Here is a 20832-nt window from a genome sequence, read left to right as displayed (position 1 = left end):
CTCCTCATTAACTCATTTTAACAACCTAACATGCATCCTTCCATATTTTTCTACATTCCTATAATCCATTACAATAAACACATCCATGTATGTATAAACACATACAGGTTTTTTTCTTTGTCGTGGCTACCAAAATGGTATCCTATTAATCACATTTTTCTGCATCTTGTGTATTTCATGTAATGATAAACTTGTGTGAATGTCTCCAAGTCCACTTGTACAGTTCTAACACATCCCTTTATTTTATTTTATTTTTTAAAGTTTGTTTGTTTGTTTGTTTATTTATTGAATATGAAATTTATTGTCAAATTGGTTTCCATACAACACCCAGTGCTCATTCCAACAGGTGCCCTCCTCAGTACCCATCACCCACTTTCCCCTCCCTTCCACCCCGCATCAATCCTCAGTTTATTCCCAGTTGTTAAGAGTCTCTGATGGTTTGGCTCCTTTCCTCTCTAATCTCTCTTTTTTTTTTTCTTCTCCTCCCCCATCGTCTTCTGTTAAGTTTCTCAGGATCCACATAGGAGTGAAAACATATGTTATCTGTCTTTCTCTGTATGACTTATTTCACTTAGCATAACACTCTCCAGTTCCATCCACGTTGCTACAAAAGGCCATATTTCATTCTTTCTCATTGCCATGTAGTATTCCATTGTGTATATAAACCACAACTTCTTTATCCATTCATCAGTTGATGGACATTTAGGCTCTTTCCATAATTTGGCTATTGTTGAGAGTGCTGCTATAAACATTGGGGTACAAGTGCCCGTTGGCATCAGCACTCCTGCATCCCTTGGGTAAATTCCTAGTAGTGCTATTGCTGGGTCATAGGGTAGATCTATTTTTAAATTTTTGAGGAACCTCCACACTGTTTTCCAGAGCAGCTGCACCAGTTTGCATTCCCACCAACAGTGCAAGACGGTTCCCGTTTCTCCACATCCTCGCCAGCATCTATAGTCTCCTGATTTGTTCATTTTAGCCACTCTGACTGGTGTGAGGTGGTATCTGAGTGTGGATTTGATTTGTATTTCCCTGATGAGGAGCGACGTTGAGCATCTTTTCATGTGCCTGTTGGCCATCCGGAGGTCTTCTTTAGAGAAGTGTCTATTCATGTCTTCTGCCCATTTCTTCACTGGATTATTTGTTTCTCGGGTGTGGAGTTTGGTGAGCTCTTTATAGATTTTGGAGACTAGCCCTTTGTCCGATATGTCATTTGCAAATATCTTTTTCCATTCCGTTGGTTGCCTTTTAGTTTTGTTGATTGTTTCCTTTGCAGTGCAGAAGCTTTTAATCTTGATGAGGTCCCAATAGTTCACTTTTGCTTTGAATTCCCTTGCCTTTGGGGATGTGTCAAGTAAGAAATTGCTGTGGCTGAGGTTAGAGAGGTTTTTTCCTGCTTTCTCCTCTAGAGTTTTCATGGTTTCCTGTCTCATATTCAGGTCCTTCATCCGTTTTGAGTTTATTTTTGTGAATGGTGTGAGAAAGTGGTCTAGTTTCATCCTTCTGCATGTTGCTGTCCAGTTCTCTCAGCACCATTTGTTAAAGAGACTGTCTTTTTTCCATTGGCTATTCTTTCCTGGTTTGTCAGAGACTAGTTGGCCATACGTTTGTGGGTCTAGTTCTGGGGATTCTCTTCTATTCCTTTGGTCTATGTGTCTGTTTTTGTGCCAGTACCATGCTGTCTTGATGATTACAACTTTGTAGTAGAGGCTAAAGTCTGGGATTGTGATGCCTCCCGCTGTGGTCTTCTTCTTCAAAATTACTTTGGCTATTCAGGGTCTTCTGTGGTTCCATACAAATTTTAGGATTGCTTGTTCTAGCTTCGAGAAGAATGCTGGTGCGATTTTGATTGGGATTGCATTGAATGTGTAGATAGCTTTGGGTAGTATTGACATTTTAACAATATTTATCCTTCCAATCCATGAGCACAGAATGTTTTTCCATTTCTTTGTATCTTCTTCAATTTCCTCCATAAGCTTTCTATAGTTTTCAGCATACAGATCTTTTACATCTTTGTTAGGTTTATTCCTAGGTATTTTATGCTTCTTGGTACAATTGTGAATGGGATCAGTTTCTTTATTTCTCTTTCTGTTGCTTCATTGTTACTGTATAAGAATGCAACTGATTTCTGTACATTGATTTTGTATCCTGCGACTTTGCTGAATTCAGGTATCAGTTCTAGCAGACTTTTGGTGGAGTCTATTGGGTTTTCCATGTATAATAACATGTCATCTGCAAAAAGTGAAAGCTTGACTTCATCTTTGCCAATTTTGATGCCTTGGATTTCCTTTTGTTGTCTGATGGCTGATGCTAGCACTTCCAACACTATGTGAAACAACAGTGGTGAGAGTGGACATCCCTGTCGTGTTCCTGATCTTGGTGTGGGTGTGGGTGTGCATTTCAAGTGAGGGGACTGGGACAGCGATGTTCTCTGTATAAACACTTTGAGTCACCCCCAAATTAGTGTAGCCTGTCAGCGCCACTCTAGTAGTGAAACTTTCAAGCAGTGGCTTGAAAGAAACACCACACTGGCCAACAGGAGATACCCCTGAGCCGGGCGTCCTCCTGGACTCTGTCAGGACACTGGGTCCATGTGTGACTCCAGAAGCAGCAGTCCCGCAACTCCTCCAGGCATCTGAATGACCCCCCCCCCCGCCCTGCCCTCGTTCCCCAGGGCTCTAGTGGGCTGTAGGGTTGGAGAGCAGGCTGAAGGCAAGGAAAGTGATAGAACCCACACAGTGCCTGGGCTCGGGGTGTTCAGCACTGCTGCCACACACCAGAGGGGGATTTAGAATTTTCCAGTAGGATGCGTCTCCTGGCCTTGTCCCCTGAACACAGACTGGGGTTGCCTGGGATTAAGGACGAAAGTGTCCTGGGGGTGCCTGGGTGGCTTGGCTCATCGATTGAATGTCGGACTGTTTTTTTTTTTTTTAAGAAAGTGTATGTATTTTTGAGAACGCGTGAGCGAGCGAGTGCGGGAGAAGAGCAGAGGGAGGGAGAGAGACTCCTAACCAACTCTGCACTGACAGTGCGGAGGGATCAAACTCACCAACTGGGAGATCATGACCTGCGATGCAACCAAGCGCCAGGTGCTTAACGGAGTGTGCCACCCAGGTGCTACAAGTGTCCACTCTGGATTTCGGCTCAAATAATAATCCAGAGTGGTGTGGAGCCTGCTTGAGGTTCTCTCTCTCCCTCTGCCCCCCCTCCCCTGCTGGTGCGCTCATGCTCTCTCGCTGTCTCTAAAGTAAAATAAAATGAAATTTAAAAACAATACGACTGTCTTTAAATATGCATCAACATTTGTATGGGCTGCATAGTAATTCACTGATGAACGTACATTAATTTGTCCTACTTTCTAGTTTCTCTTAATATAAATATGTCCTGAGGCACAGGCTTGAAATCCAATATTTAGACCCAGAGTCTTAGTCATTATTACAGAAGGGCTGCAAATTCAGTACACAAAACACAAAGGCAAATGTAAGAAAGCCAGCACCTAAATTCTGATGCACCCATAAACAAGTACATATTTCATGATTGATTTTATTTGATGAGATGGAATCACTTATCCATAGATACTGCTTGGTAACCTGCTATTTGGGGTCCAGAAAACACTCATTCCCTGTCAATGAGTAAACTTCCACAAGGCCATTTTGAAGTACAAACTATTCCATTTATACAAGAGGCTTACATCTTCAAATATTCCAATCTCAACCAACATTCACATCATTTCCAACTTCTCACTCTCTGTAACACATCACTGAGAGGCACATCCTTCTTACTAAAAATTGTTCATATCCTCAATCGTGTCCTTGCTATGGATAAACTCCCAGATGAGGAAGTTCTTGGCACAGGCCGTACACATTTGTAATTCTTTGATTAAAATATTAGCAAGATATTCTCCTGAAAGTCACTGTTATAACAATTTCGGCCCAATGGAATGGGATGCTTGCTTACTGGGCTGGATGAGCAACTGGAGTGAAACACAATGCAAAACAGAATGGAATGGTATTTGGAGTGTTAAATAATATGGAATGGAAAATGGATTTGAAATAGAATGTAGAACGGGATGAAGTGGAGACTACTTGCAGTGGAAACTGGAATGAAATGGGGGATGGAATACAGACTTGAACAGGATATGGAATGGAAAATTGAACAGGATGTAAATTGAATGGAATATAAAGGGAAAATGGAAAGGGGAATGGAAATAAATATCTGATGGCATGTGGAATAAAAAATATACAAGTACTGTTATGTGAAAAAAGGAATGGAGTGGAATATACAGTGAAATAAAATATTAAATAGGAGGAAACCTATGGAATAGAATATGCAATGTCATGAAATCAATGGACTATGAAATTTGCACTATATAGATTTAAAAGTACCAGGATGGAATAGAAACAAATGGAATTGAAACTTGGAATGAAATATAGAATACAGAGTTAGGAAGGATGGAATAGACAGCGACTAAAAATAAAAATGGAATGGAATATGGAAAGTGAAGTACTGGTGAAATAGAGGATGTGCTTAGATGAAGAATAAGTGAACAGAATGCGTTCTGGTCCTCTACCACTCCATAACTCAGCGTCCTGGAACAATGACCATTTGATCACGCTCAGGCATCCTGTTGTAGAGTTAGAATTCAGACAGGGCAGAGGGCGGATGGCTCCTCTCTGATCTACGATGTCATCGTCTGAGGCCTCAGCTGGGAAAACTTGAATGACCGTGAGATCATGAGGGAAGGACAGCAATCAGTGATGGCTCTATAGATTTTGCCCATAGTATCTGGTTGGACGGTGGTGCTGCTTCCTGGAATTGGGGACACAGTGGGTTTCAGTGATTCTCACGGGGGAAATAATTCTGGAAGAATAAGTTTTGTTTGCCTCCTACTTTTATATTCTGGATGTTTTCAATGAGCATAGATTACCACTGCATTCAGAAAAATACAGATATTTGCATTTTGGAAAGCAACTAATTTTTAGTGTTTAATTATGACTTAAGCTGTTGTAAGAAACCAGGCTCTCTCGTATGCAACCGGATGGGGTTTTACATTCAGAACACCTTGCCAGATGGAAATTTGACTAGACATATGTAAACATGAAATCCATTTGATGCTACAATTCCTCTTCTAGGCATTGATTCTGAAGAAATATGCATATATAAAACCACAATGTTATTTGATCAGAAGTGGTTATTTTGTATGTATGTGTGTATGTATGTTTGTATGTATGTATGTATGTATGTATGTATGTATTTGAAACCATGTAAATTTCTGGCAGGATACTGAATGTCCATAGAATAAACTTACATAGAGTTTATGGGATGGTTTTTAAAGAACTTTTAATGCTATTGGAAATGGCTATGTTTGGCCAAATAAAAATTATGCACTGAATATACTGGTATATGTTTACATCTAACTACCTAGCTCCCTTTATATATACCTGGAATTCTATGTATATTAAAGTCTCATTTACTATAGAGTAATGGTGCTCATCCAGGGGGCACTTGACAACGTTTGGGGACATTTTTGTTTGTGATACCAGGGGGCAAGGGGAGATGCTACTGCTTTCCAGTGGATCAAAGCTAGGGATGCTGCTTAAAATCCCTGAATGCACGAGGCAGCCTCTTACAACAAACAATTATCTGGTCTAAATGTCAGTAAGTGTGCAGGTTGGCAGACCCTGTGGTGGGGTATTTAGAGAATTTGGAAAAGTTTAAAACAAAATTTAAATCACAGTCTATCCTGTCAGTGATCAATAACTATTGTTAAAAGTTTGGTATGTGTATGTGTTAAATTTTCTATGATAATTCTGTACCCTGTAATCACCAGAAGGGTATATATGAAGTAAACCACTTCATTTTAGGAGTTAATTCTTCCTTCACAATGGACAAAATGGTTTTTTGAATATTAACCATATTAGTCTTTGCTTAAGAAAAGATGTACCTTAAGAAATGTAATTTCAGCTCATTTATGGGGGAGGGATAGTCCACCAATATCAATCCATCATCGTTAATCCCCTGATTTTCACCTTCCTGATCAAAGGTTTCATTTCCAAGTATTTACATATGTGGTTAAAATACAGAAAAACTGTGCCCCACAACACAGTGTATCTGATTATACAGGGGAGTGTGCTGGACTGACCTGGTCACAGTAAATCTCATTACCCTTCCAGTGACTGGTTTAGGAATGGGCATTCCCCAGTCGATATTCCCCATATCAATGAGATGCATGTCCACTTGGCATCTCTGGGGTAAGTTTTCTCAGCTCCTAAAGAAAAGGGACACAACAGAAGGTTTACATTAAAAAATCTCAAAAAAAGTGTATATATCTGATATTATAATTAATAAATGATTTAGCATGATTGCTGGATAGATGGTCAATATTACAAAATTCAATTGGATTTCTATATACACTAGCATTAGAATTACAAGGAGAAAACATTTTAAATGCCATCTATTATGGCATCAGAAAAGAACACACACCTAGGAACAAATATAACAAAGGAGTCCCAAGACCTCTGCCCACACATAGCATTTCCGAGAGCAATTAAAGATGGCTGGCTTACATAAATCAGAGATATGTCATGTCTACTTATCAGAAGACAATAGTATGAAAGTGAATTGAAGAGAGAATTTTTGTGAAAATGATCGAGGGATTCAACATGATCCTAATTAAATTTCCAGCAGTTTTTTTTTTCTTTTTTGAAAATGGAAATTGGCAAGCTGCTTCTAAATTGTATATGGATAACAAAGATCCAAGAACAGCCAAGGCCACCCAAAACAAGACTTTTCAGGACTTTTACAGCCAGATAGCAAGAGCAGCTATGACACTATATGTTGCAGACTTTGAGTCTGAGTTCTCTCTTGTCCAGCAAGAAAGTGAAATGCCCAGAGTCTAAGAGACCCCCAAAAATGAACCACCAGAGTCCAGAGTCAAAGCTAAGCAGCAAGGGTCATTTATTGCAGGTTCAAACCTGGACCTCTGCGCACCCGTTGCCGGTGACGCCAAGAGGCCCTGAGAGAGGTTTTTACATCCCTTTTATAGACAGGTACAAACAAGTCATGGGGAAATCAGGAATTTTCCACAGTTACAGAGCTGCGATTGGTTGGTGTTTAAAGTTGGACACTTAGCAGTATTCGATTGGTTCCTGCCTTTAGGTCAGACCACAACCGGGGGTACGGGTATCACAATGATTGATCAGGAATACACGGATGTGCCAAGCAACAATGATGGATCAGGAATACACGGGCGCGCCAAGCAATTGTACAGAAGTGGAACAAGCTGGTTAGGCTTGGTTAGGTTTCAGTTTCCTGTAACTTAAGCTTTTAAGTTTCAGTTTTCTCAGGCCTCTCAAAAGCAGACACAGAATTGAATACGAGAGAGGCCAATGTCTGGGAGGAGACAAGAGCCCCCCTGAACAGGGGTTTTGTCTCATCTATTTATTGAGCTCTCAAGGTTTTACACACGTGGTGAATGTGCAGAAGAAAACAATAAGATAGCAAGCATTAATTGGTGTGTGTAAGAAGCAAAGGGTTTGGGGGGTGAGTGGCATTAGAAGTTGACATTAAAGCACAATGATCTATTGGTGCCAGATGCCAGATGGATAGTGTTTCTCTGTGGACGATACAGCCAAGTAGCTGTTATCTCCAAAGTTCAAGATTACTGGAGCATGCTGCCTCAAGGCTAACAAGGCACCCTTTTCACTAGCTAACCTTGGGAACTTTCACCCTGTAGCAGCTTTTCATCTCTAACTGTTCTGGGACGCTTTCATCTGTGGAGGTGGCTTTCCACCCTAAGACTTGTTAGCCCATTGGTGCAAGCGTACAGAATTCATCAACTTATTTCCCACAGCTATAATAACTAAGAGTGTGTGGTATAAGCACAAGAATAGACAAACAGGCCAAAGGAACAAAGAGAAGGGTCCATGAACAGACTCACGAAGCACAGTCACCACATTGACAGCAGTTGTGCCACTACAGTGCTCTGAGGGGAGGACAGTCTTTTAAAAACAAAACAAAACAAAACAAAACAAAACAAAAGTGGAGCTAGACTAATTGGATAACCACCCATTGGGGGAGAAATATTAACTTTGTCCCCTAACTTATGCCATACACAAAAATTAATTTCAGAAGTTTAAACTTATTGAAAATCACATATGAACAAAATCTTTATGACTCTGAGATAGGCAAAGATCTTGGAAACACACACACAAAGCACTAACGATAAAGGGAAACATCGATACTTTGGACTTCATCAGAATAAGGACTTCCGTTCATCAAAAGACACATTTAGAGAGTCAAAAGATAAACCTCAGAATGGGAGAAAGGGGTCTGCAACACACATATCCCACGGATGTCTCATGTACAGAATATAATACTGTACCTCCTAAAATCCAGAAGGAAAAAAAAGACAATGCAATGAAAACTTGGCACAATATTTGAACAGGACCTTTGCAAAACAGGACATCCAACTAACTGACCGATGAGCAAATAAAAAGCCATTCATCCTCGGTCACCAGGGATATGCACATTAAAAGCCCAGTGAGGTATCAGGAAACACCTACCAGAATAGCCAAGATAACTAACAATATCAAGGGTTGGTGAGGATATGAAGGAACTCTCCAATGCTGGTGGAAATGTAAATTGGTACCACCTGTTTGGAAGACCATTTGGCACTATCTATTAAAGCTTAACGTGTACGTTCTCTATAACCCAGCAATACCATCTGTATTAATGGTCTATTCCTAACAAAGTATGCATAAACTCAACAACTTAAAAACAATGTCTATTTATTAGCTCACAGTCCTGTAGGTCAGCAGTCCATGTGTGGCCTGCCTTTGTTTTCTCCTCAGTGTACCACAGGGTGAAATCAGGTGTTGGGCAGGCTGTGTTTCTTTGTGGAGGCTCTGAGGAATCCACTTCAAAGCTCATTTGGGTTATTGGCAGAATTCAGTCCCACTCCCAGCCCCTAGAGGCTGCCGGCAGTTCCTTTCAGGGTTCCATGGACCTCTCCATTACCCTCTCATGCTTGAGCCTCTCAGGAGGGGCCCCATTCAAGGGTTCACCTGATTAGGCCTGGCCCACCCAGGGTGACCTCCTTACTTGAAGGCCCACTGATTTGGGACCTCAATACATCTGAAAATCTCTTTTCCCATGTAACATAATCACAGGAGTGGTAGCAGATCGTATGCCGCAGACTATGAATCTGGTGTTCTCTCCTGTCCAGCAAGAGAGTGGACACAGAATCAAATACAAGAGAGGCTAATGTCCGGGAGGAGACAAGAGCTCTGAACAGGGGTTTCATATCCGTATTTATTAGGCTCGCAAGATATTACCCATGTGGTGAACATGAAGAAAACATTCAGATAGCAATCATTAACTTGTGTAAGAAACAAAGGGTCTGGAAGGCAAGTGGTGTTTGTGATCAGGGTACATTAGCATATTGGTGCCAGTTGGAAAGTAATTTCCTGCAGGTGATATAACAAGATACTCATGATCCGATTACAGTATCTCGGTAGCTAACCTCGGGTGATTTCGCCCTGTGGTGGCGGCTTTCTGCCCCAAGTTTTTTTCTAACCCATTTATGTAAGTAGAACCTATTTCCCCACAATGATATTCGTGGGCTCCTCTTACACTGAACGGGAGGGGATTATACAAGGTTGAGGTCATTAGGAGTCATCTTAGAATTTTCCCTACCACAGTATGCCCTCTGGCCGCTAGTGATCCTGTCTGTCCTACATACAAAATGCATTCACTCCATCCTACTAAGTCTCCAAATTTCTCATGGATTATGGCAACAGCTCAAGTCCAAGAGCTCATCAGAATTGCACAGCTCAGAGTCCAGAATCTCATCATCCTACTCATCTAAATCAGGTATGGATGAGGTTCCTGGGTGTAACCCATGCAGTACAAGTCCTGGGGAACCATCACTCTCCAACTGGGGACTGATGGCACTAAAGTGACAAGCTATCTTCCCCAACACACAATGGTGGGATGGGGAATAGGGTAACAGCTAGAACATTCTGGTCTGAAAAGTTGGGGTGGGGTACAGGAAGGCAGAAAGGAGTTAGAGTCCCAAAGCAGTTTGGAAATCCAGCTGCGAGAACAAGAGCCAGAATTCTTTGATAAAGCTTCAAAGCCTGGAATAATCCTTGGTTTTTAATTTCCAGATCTGCACTAACACTCCGCACAAGGCAATCTACGTTTTTTGTTTTTATTTTTGTTTTTGTTTTTTTCTATTATGCTACCGAAATCCTGCTGCCTCCAACCTCTCCTTAGCCATATGTCCAAGATTGTCATTTATATTTTCTTCTTTCCACATAACCACAGGCAACAATCGTGTTAAGCTTTCTGCCACTACATAGCAGGGATCCCCCTTCTTCCAGTTTCCAATAACATGTCCCTCACTTCCTTCTGATATAGCCCTCACCAGCCATGTCCTTAAAGTTCAGATTTCTACTAACAGTCTGTCTGAGGCAATCAGGGCTTTGTCTAAGGCGACTTAGGCTTTCCCTGGCATGCACCTCAAAACTCCCCCAGCCGTTGCCCACTGCCCAGTTCCAAAGCCACGCCTGCATTTTTAGCTGTTTGCAATGGCAGCACTCTGCATTCAGGTACCAAAATCTATATTAGCTTTCTCTTGGTGTGGAAAAAAAATAAATAAATAAACTGCCTTCTTAACAGCTTAAAACCACCCCTGTTTATTAGCTCACAGTTGTGCAGGTCAGAAGTCTGTGCCCAGTGTGACTGGCTCCCTTCCTCAGGGTCTCACAGCGTGTGATGGTGGTGGACTTGCTGTGTCCCTTTCTGGAGGCTCTCCAGAAGAGTCTCTTCCAAACACATCCATGTTGTCAGCCAAATTTAGTAACAGGCTGCTGGAGGACTGAGGCCCCGTTCCCTCGCTGGCTGTCACCTGGGGACAGCACTCCTCTCCTAGAGGCTGCCTGCAGTGCCTCGCCAAGTGGCCCCCTGCAAGTACTCTCTCAGGCCTCGAATCTCTGTTTTCGGAGGGGCTTAGGCCCTTGTTAGTGTTCCCCTGATTAGGTCTGGCCCACCCCGAACAATCTCCTATCTTAAGGGCAACTGATCTGTGACCTTAATTGTATCTGCACAATCCATTTTGCTATATAATTTAACATAATCATGAGAGTAAGATCTCATTGTGTCCATAGGTTCCATCCTTGTGCAAAGACAAGGGTCACTGGGCACCATCATGGAATTCTGGCTACTGCACAATCCATGTATATATCAAACCGAAATGCAAACATGTTCTCTAAAACACATGAATGAAAACATCCGCAGCATCATTATTTTGAGGATAGTCATGAAGTGGAAACAATCTGAGCATCCTATCAACAGCTGAATGAACAAATACAGTGTGGTACATTTATAGCATAGGATACTATACAGACATGAAACTAGCAAATATCCCTACGTGCAACATGAGGAGATCTCAATATCAGAACACTGAGCACAGGAAGCCAGGAATAAAAAGGCACATGACTGATATTTGCATTTGTAGAAAGTTTAAAAACAGACCACCACGGCCACCACCACCACCACCCTTATGGTGGCATAGGTCGGGAGAGTGGTTAAACTGCTAGGTGTAATGACTAAATAAGGACGTAGTATAGATTTCTGAGGCACCAGTAATGTTGTAGAGATTGTTGTAGAGATCTTGATCTTGGTGGTGGTTCCATGTATGTACTCACTTCATGAAACGTCATCAAATTGCTGTGATGTATGATTTGTGTTCTTTTCTCTTTGTATGTTCAATAAAAGAAAATCTACCAGAAACAGAGGCCGGGGGGGGGGGGGGATACATGTATAAAATGCAAAAAGAATGGATGGAAACACGCTTCTGAATCAAAATCCCTTATTGAAAGTCTAAAATCTCAAAGGCTATGAAAGACAGAGTTATTTTTCCTGTCTCATATGCACATGAAACATGACCTGAACTGACAGGAGGCTGTTTTTAGTCTTTATTTATCCTTCTTGGCATGAATATTTGTGTTTCTCTGCAGAAATATTGTTTTGTTAGATTCACCGGTGCTATTCTGGACCCCACTATCGTTCTTATGTAAAGTATGGCATATGAATTCCGAAACATCTGGTCCCAAGGGTTTCAGTTACGGGATTGTGGATGGGCAGTAGTAAAGGTTTTTAACGTAATTTTCACAGCTGAAGACAGATCAAGTAAACAAGACCTAAGAGAGACCATAGACGGTCAGAGATGGACTGAATTTCTTGAGTTCCCCCCCCCCCCCAGCATTTTAGATGATAGGTGTTTTTCTCCTTTGGCCTGTTGATGTGATAGATTATCAAAATACTAAAATATTTCTCAATATTACACCAGCATCTCCTCACAAGGGAAACTACCAGGATGTGATAGATTTTCTATATACAAATAAAATCTACATACTTGAAATTGATGGATAAAAACATTAAATCTATGCTCCTAACTGAAATGCATCCACATTTGTGTGTGTACGTCCATGCTTGTGTGTGTACATGGGCCTGTGGGCTTGTGTACATGTACCGTCTTTTCCAGGTTTGGGAGTCAGGGTTTAGGCTCTCTTCATTAAATACATTTGGAAGATTTCTATCTTTGTTTCTAGCTTCTAAACCAATTTAGTAAGGCTTAGGAATTTGTGATTTCTGAAGAGAACTGGATGATGGTATTCATATCTCCTTGTACTTGTCTCAGGAAAATTTGGCTCCCAAACCTAGCTGAAAACAATAGCACCATTTTTCTGATAAAGCCGTGACTCTTCCAAAATGTGCATCTGGGATAGGCAGAGAAGTATTCCACACAGGACATCATTGCTGATATCAGACAGACTTGGGACACTGTGGTCCAAGATCCATGACTTACTTAGTGTACGAGTTTTCAGCAAGTTACTTAATCTCTTCTAGCCTTAGTTTCTTTGTTTGTGAAATGAGACTATAGTCCCCCCTCTTTCATTGCTTCCCCACGAGTTAGGACAGGGCAATTTTCACATTATTACCCCAGCCAATTAGTGTGCAAACGTGTTGTGATCAGGAGTAATACATGCATATTAGTTAACAAATAGTGACCGCTGCCATCAACTAGCGAGGGATGTGGTTTTAAGAATTATACATATTTGGAGGTGTCTATTTATTCAAACTTCTTGAAATCATGCCATATAAATACAAGAATTTCCTTGTGTTCTTCTAATGCAAAATTTCTATAGACTATTTCTACATAAAATGCATCACCTATTTTGTAATTTTCTCAAAACACAAGTGCACACGAGCGCGTGTGTGTACACAGAGAGATTTGAAAGGTTAAATTAATACTAGTATCGAGTGAAAGCAGAAATCACTTGATTCTAAATCCAACCCCTCCACGCCTCCCTCACCCTGTTCCCCATCATTCTTCCCACCACAAATACCGCACTTTTCCTACTGGCTCTCTAAGACCACTACTTTCAACTTGCATCTGCTTCTCTTGGTACTTACCATGATATTTGCAAGTCAGAGGCTTATAATGACTGTGCTATGTTTCAAAAATGGCCACAAATGAGACTTCTGGTTTCAGCTCCAACATACAAAACAGGGTAGAAATCACTAATCCCTCCTTAAAACAAGTAAACACTGGAAAAGCTGAATCAACCTAATTTTTCAACTCATCTGAGAACTGAGGTGGCAGGGCAAACCACCACATCAAATCTTGAGAGAGTGTTGAATTCAGAGTGTCAACACTGATATCTGCTTTCCTGGATCAGAATCCTCTGCAGTCATGAACTGGTAAGGGTGCTTAAATGGTAAATAAGTTGAATTGCTTGAAGTGGAGTATGGACTAGCAGGAGAGTGAGAATCTGCTTCCCCTACCACAACTCTACCCTGCCCCCACCCCCACTCCAGCCCCTGAAGTCTTAGGGGCCAGCCACATGTTCATGGTCTTTCACTCTAGGGAATGGATTTTCACGGTGAAGTTCCAAGAAAGGTGCCCTAGTGTGTCTGGCTGGGAGACAGGAAGAGTAATCATTGCCAAAATACCCCCAGGGTCTTCTCCATGACAAAGGCCTACTCTCCAGGGAAAAGACTTTGCTAGAGCTTCATCCTAGGCAGAGGATGGATATCCCTCACACAGACCCCCTCTCCTTGCTTCCTGTCTCACCTAAGGGAAACAGAACAGCTAATAGGGGGTCAAGCCTTCCAGGAACTAACTTGAGAATCCGGCAGCCAGGGAAAGGCTAGAGGGCATGAGAGAAGGCAATACCACTGGAGAAACACCTGTGAAGGCTGCAGCCCAGAGACACAGCCCCACTAAAAGACAAGAGATTTAATCATGAAGCTATAGACTCACCTCTCTCTCCCCGCACCTTACTACCACATCAGTGGGGTTCCCGAGAAATAACCATGGATTATAGCTTGAAAGCACTGCAAAACCACAGATTCTCTGTGAGCAGGAGTGATCTGGGAAGCCCAAATTCAGGAGAGGAGACCAACAGAAGGACACTAGAGGAACTGGAAGCTTCTAGCACTTATAGCTACAGCAAATATAAAACACAGCCTTGTTCCTAGCCAGATTAACACAAATATTCACACTAAATGCCTACTGACATCAGGTCCTATTACCCAGAAGAACATGTCTGGCTTTCAACAAAAAATCGCAAAGCATGACAAAATTTAAGAGAATGAAGAGACAAAGCAAGCATCAGAGCCAGTCTCTGATATGACACACATGTTGGAATTGTCAAACGGGGAATTTAAAATAACTAGGATTTAATTTGTCAAGGGCTCTGATGGAAAAATAGGCAACATGCAAAAGCCGATGGGTAATATAAGCAGAGAGATGGAAATTCTGAGAAAGAATTAAGAGGGAATACTAGAAAATAAAAACACAGTGACAGAAATGAGGGCTTGTCAGTAGACTCAGCACGATGGGGAAAAGAATCAGTGAGCTTGAAGGTAGGTCATAGGTCAATAAAACTTTTTCCAAATGGAAATGCTAAGATGTAAAAACAGAAAAAGAAAAAAAACCCATAACTGAACATCCTGCCATGTGAAATTGGAAAGAGTCTGACACATTTTTTTAAAGTTCATTTATTTATTTTGAAAGAGAGAGTGTGTGTGAGAGAGCAAGCAAGGGAGGGGCAGAGAGAGAATACCAAGCAGGCTCCGCACTGTCAGCCCAGAGCCAGCTGTGGGGCTGGAACTCAAAGAGAGTGGGATCATGAGATCATGACCTGAGCCAAAACCCAGAGCTGGATGCTTAACCGACTGAGCTAGCCAGGCACCCCTAAGAGTTTGACATATTAATCCAAATTCCAATAAAGGGGAAAAGATAGAGGTGACAGAGAAGAAGGAAAATTGGAAGTAATAAGGCCCAAGAACTGCCCAAAGAAATGACAGGCACCAAACCATAGATTCAGGAATCTCAGTAAATACCAAGCAGCATATGTGCTAAGTACACACAGGCACACGCATCTAGACTTGTCAGGTTCAAACTGTATAAAACAAAGAACAAAGAAAATGTTGAAAGAACAAACTAGAGGAGGAAAGCCGCTTACCTACAGAGGCATGTGAATAAGAATTACAGCTGACTTCTCATCAAAACCCATGCAAAGAATGGGTAGAGTGAAATGAAATATTTCAGGTGTTGAATGAAAAGGAAAACCACCTACCTAGAAATCTATTTCCAGTAAAATATGAACAAAAGGCAAAGACTTTCTTATACAAACAAACAAACAAAAAGTTGAGCAACTCCGTCTCCAGGAAACCTGCCTCACAAGGTTAAGAGATGTTCTTCAGGCAGAAGGAGAATAATATGGGTCGGAATCGTGGGTCTACCTAACGAAAGGAAGAGGCTCATGAAGTAAACTGGAGATAAAATAACGTCTTTTATGCTTATTCTTGTGTCATCTAAAAGATGACTGTTCTCTGAAACAGGATAGCACAATGTACTGAGTGATCATGGTGCATGGATAGGAGTATTGCAAGCAATGGGAGGGAGGAATTAGGAATACTCTGTTAGAAGGTACCTGCCACTACTAATGCATAGCGTTATTTGAAGGTGCACTTAGCTTAGTAAAAGTGTATACTGTAAACTCTAGGGCAACCACTGAAAATGATTTGAAAAGCAGTATCAGCAATATGCTAAAAGAGGGGATAACAGAACCCTATAAAAAGCACTGGTAAATCTAAACAAGGCAGAAACAGAGGGGCACAGAGAAACAAAGTACAAATGCAGTGATTAGAAAACAGGTACAAATACCAATCCGATTATATCAGTAATCACTCTAAATGAGAATGGCCTAAGTACACCCATTAAAGACAGACTTTCAGAGTGGACAAAAGAAAAGACCCAACAATAAGTTGCCTACAAGAACCTCACACTCAACACAAAGACTCAGATAACTTAACAGTAAAGGCATGGGAAAATAGTGTTTACCCTGCTAACACTAATCCAAAGCAAGATGCAGGAGCTACATTAATTTCAGACAAAGCAGACATCAGAACAAGGAAAACTGCCAGGGAGAAAGAGGAGTATTCCAAAATGATCAAGGAGTCATTTCTCCTAGAGGACATAACAATCCTAAGTGCGTAAGCCCCTAACAACAACGTTAAACAGCGTCAAAACATAGGAGGCAAAACCTGATAAAAGTTCAAGGAGAAATACACAAATCCTTGATCGCAGTGGGAGATTTCAACACCCCTCTGTCATTAATTGACAAATCAAGCAGGCAGTCAAGCAGATGTTCAAAAGATATCGATAACCCAAATGGCATTATCCGTCAACACAATCTACCTGACTTGTATAGAACACTCCATTCAACAACACTGGAATCCATAGCCTCTCAAGCTCATGGGGAACATTCACAAAGATAGACCATATGTGGGGACAGAAAACACACCTTTACAAACATAAAGTAATAGGAGTCACACAAAGTAGGTTCTCAATCCACAATGGAATTAAGCTAGAAATCAACAACAAAAAAGTACATGGATAAGCAGCCTATGTTTTGAAAGAAAACAAAAAAACTTGGAATCGACACATGGATGAAAGGAGGTGACTCTGGAGAAACTTCAAGACATTCTGAACTAAATTAAAATGAAAATAAAACTTACCAAATTATTGTGATACAGCAATAGCATTCCTTAGAGGGAAATGAAATTTAGAGCATCCACGCACATACTGGAGAAGAACAACAATCTAAAATCAATAACCTTAGGAAGGTCGGAAAAGAGACCTACTTAAGCCTAAAGTAAACAGAAGGAAATACATCATAAAAATCAAAGCAGAAAACAATGAAATTGAAAGCAGGAAAAACAATGTGAAAATCAGTGACACCAAACGCTTGTTCTTTGAAAAGACTAATAAAAGAGGACAAGGAGAGAGAGAGAGAGAGAGAGAGAGAGAGAAGACAACAACTTACCGATATCTGAATGTAAAGAATGGACATCACTGCTGATCTTGTGGGCACTGAAAGGATAATAAAGGAAGACCATTGGCAATTCTGTGCCTGCAAATTTGACCCATTAGAGGAAATGGCCAGATTCCTTGAAAGACAATAACTACCAAATCTCACGCAGAAAAACAGATAACCTGAACAGTTCTATATTTGTGGCCTGGGCCCGCACTTTTTCCTTGGTGAATTCAAAACAAACATTTAAAGAAAAAATGATTCCAATTTGCCACTATCTCTTCCAGAAAATAGAAGCAGAAGCATGCTTCCTAACTCATTCTCTGAGGTCAGCATTTCCCCCGAGAGCAAGACAGACAAAGACATTGCAAGAAAGGAAAACTACAGACCATGATCCCTCATGAACGCTGTCATAAAATTCTTCAACAACATATTAGCAAATTGAATCCAAAAATGCATAAAAAGAATTGTACGCCACAACCAAATGCGATATGTTTCAGGCACACAAGACCAGTTCAACATCTGAAAATCAATGGATGTAGTTTACCACATCAACAGGCTAAAGAACAAAAATCATATGATCATATCAATCAATGCAGAGAGCATTTGATATAATTCAATAGCATTCATGTTAAAAACTCTCAGTAAACTAGGAATAGAGGGGAATGTTCCCAATCTGATGAAAAGATCTATGAAAAACCTACAGGTAACATCATACTTAAGGGTGACAGACGCTCCCCCCACTAAGACCGCTCTGCTGTCATCACTCCTATTCAACATGTAATGGAACCCCAGCTTCTTACCTAAGAAAGGAAAGAGAAATTAAAAGGTGTACAGATTGGAAATGTTGCAATCAAACAATTTTTATTCACAGAGGACATGATTATTTATGCAGAAAATGCCAAAGAATCTACAAAAATCTGTTGAATTAATAAGGGAGTTTAATAAGGCCCCACAACACAACGTACGATATCCACATGGCAAATGCTTATGTATGTAGGAACACTGAACAATAAGAATTTGATATTTTTTAACAAGTACCTTTTAAAAAAGTAAATGATTAACTCTCATCAGATCTTTAACCATGTCCATTTCTGAGTCTTTTCTCCTTTACAGTCATTCATTTTCGTTTTTTGTTGTTTTTTTTTTGTTTGTTTGTTTGTTTTTAGTCCCAGTGTAGAGAACATATCAGTGTTATATTAGTTTCAGGTGTACAAGGTAGTGATTCAACAATTCCATGTATTACTCAGTGCTCATCAAAATAAGTGTACTCTTAATCCCCTTCACGTATTTCACCCATCCCCCCACCCACCTCCCTTCTGGCAACCATCTGTTTGTTTTCTCTAGTTAAGAGTCTGTTTCTTGGTTTGTCTTTTTTTGCCTTTGTTCATTTGTTTTGTTTCTTAGATTCCACATATGAGTGAAATCATATGGTATTTGTCTTTCTCTGACAAACTTATTGTGCTTAGTGTTATGCTCTCTAGATCCATCCATGTTATTGCAAATGGAAAGATTTCATTCTTTTTTATGGCTGAACATTATTCCAGTGTGTGTGTGTGTGTGTGTGTGTGTGTGTGTGTGTGTGTGTGTATGCATACACACACACACACACACCACATCTTCTTTGTCCATTTATGTATCGATGAACATTTGGGCTGCTTCCATAATTTGGCTTTTGTAAATAGTGTTGCAATAAACATAGAGGTGCATATATCCCTTCAAACTAGTGTTTTGGTGTTCTTTGGGTAAATACCCGGTAGTGCAATTACTGGACTGGGTAGTTCCAGTTTTAACTTGTTGGGGACCCTCCATACTGTCATCGACAGTGGCTGCATCAGTCTGCATTCCCACCAACAGTGCACAGGGGTTCCTTTTTCTCGACATCCTCACCAACACTTGTTGTTTCTTATGTTTTGGAGTTTAGCCATTCTGACAGGTGTCAGGGGATAGCTCATTGTGGTTTTGATTTGCATTTCCCTGATGATAAGTGATGTTGAACATCTTTTTGTGTGTCTGTTGGTCATCTGGATGTCTTCTTTGCAGAAATATCTGTTCATGTCTTCTGCCAATTTTTTTTAATTGGATAGAGAGTACGTTTTCAAAATACATAAAGAACTTCTACAATTCAACACCAATTTTTTTTTTACCTTTCATAGTAGCAACCCTACATATGAAGCACTTATGTATAAACATGACAAATATATACAGGATCTTTTTGTGGAAAACCCACAAACAATGATGTAGAAATCAAATAAAATCTAACTAAAAGGGAAGATATTTCATATACATGGACTGGAAGACTCATACTCATTAAAATTTCAATTCTTCCCAGACTTATCTATAGAAACAACAGAATACCCATCAAAATTGCAGCAGGCTCTCTAAGATATTGACATAGTGACTCTAAAACTTATATTGAAAACCGAAGGCTGTAGAATCGATAACACACTCCCGAAAAAGAAGAATAAAGGTACAGGACTCCTATTATTTCAAGACTTACTACAAAGGTTCAGTAATCAGGACAGTATGGTATGGACAAAGAATAGACACAGAGTTCAGTGAATCAGAACAGCAAGCCCAGAAACAGACCTGTAGTAATATGACTCAGTTGAACTTGACAAAGGTACAAACACAATATGATGGAGAAAGGATAGCCTTTTCAATAAATTGTGCTGGAACAATTTGGACTCCACAGTAAAAAGAAAGTTTAACCTAGCTCCAGACCCGACACTTTTGCAAACATTAACTTAAAATGGACCAAGGGCCTACATTTAAAATTCAAAATATAACACCTCAGGAAGCAAGTCTAGGAGAAAATCAACATGGCTTTGTGTTTCCTGCTGAGCTTTTATACACAACACCAGAAGTAGAATCAATAAGAAAGAAAGAAAGAAAGAAAGAAAGAAAGAAAGAAAGAAAGAAAGAAAGAAAAAAGAACAGAAGGAAGTTAGGTAGGATTTTATTTAAAAAAAAAAAAAGGAAAAAGAAAAAGAAAAAAAAAACTTGCACTCTGCAAGAGATGCTATTAGGAAGTGAAAGGCAAGCCAGAGACTGGAAGAAAAAATATTTGCAAACCTCATGTCTGATAAAGCATTTGTATCCAGATATACAAAGAACTGATATAACTCAACAACTAATAAGCAAATAACTCAATTAAAAATGGGCAAAAGACACCTCACCAATTAAAATATACAAATGACAAGTGAGCATATGAAAAAATGATCAAGACCATTTGGCATTTTGGAAATGCAAATTAAACTAATAATGACATAACGCTACACATTATTTGGATAGCTAATAACCAGAAAACTGGCAAAACCAACTAGTGGTGAGCATGCAGAGCAACAGGAACAGTCATTCATTTAAGGCTGGAGTACTAAATCATACAGCAACTTTGGAAGACAGTTTGATGGTTCTTGCCAAAGTCAAACACAGTCTT

General features: G+C 40.3%; 1 long non-coding RNA gene across 1 annotated transcript in view; it reads right to left on the bottom strand.

Annotated features, from left to right (window-relative positions):
- Positions 1–3525: 3525 nt before the first annotated feature.
- Positions 3526–20832, bottom strand: part of LOC123383462 — a 46486-nt gene continuing 29179 nt past the window's right edge. The window contains exons 2-3 of the long non-coding RNA XR_006593210.1: positions 6143–6268; positions 3526–4809 (exon numbers count right to left, since the gene is read on the bottom strand). This is a non-coding gene — a long non-coding RNA (uncharacterized LOC123383462). The remainder of the gene's footprint in view (positions 4810–6142; positions 6269–20832) is intronic.

This window comes from Felis catus, chromosome X (assembly GCF_018350175.1).
Source record: "Felis catus isolate Fca126 chromosome X, F.catus_Fca126_mat1.0, whole genome shotgun sequence".
In the NCBI taxonomy this organism is placed as follows: domain Eukaryota; kingdom Metazoa; phylum Chordata; class Mammalia; order Carnivora; family Felidae; genus Felis; species Felis catus.
Note: the sequence above shows the minus strand (reverse complement) of the source record. Positions and strands in the feature narration are given on the sequence as shown.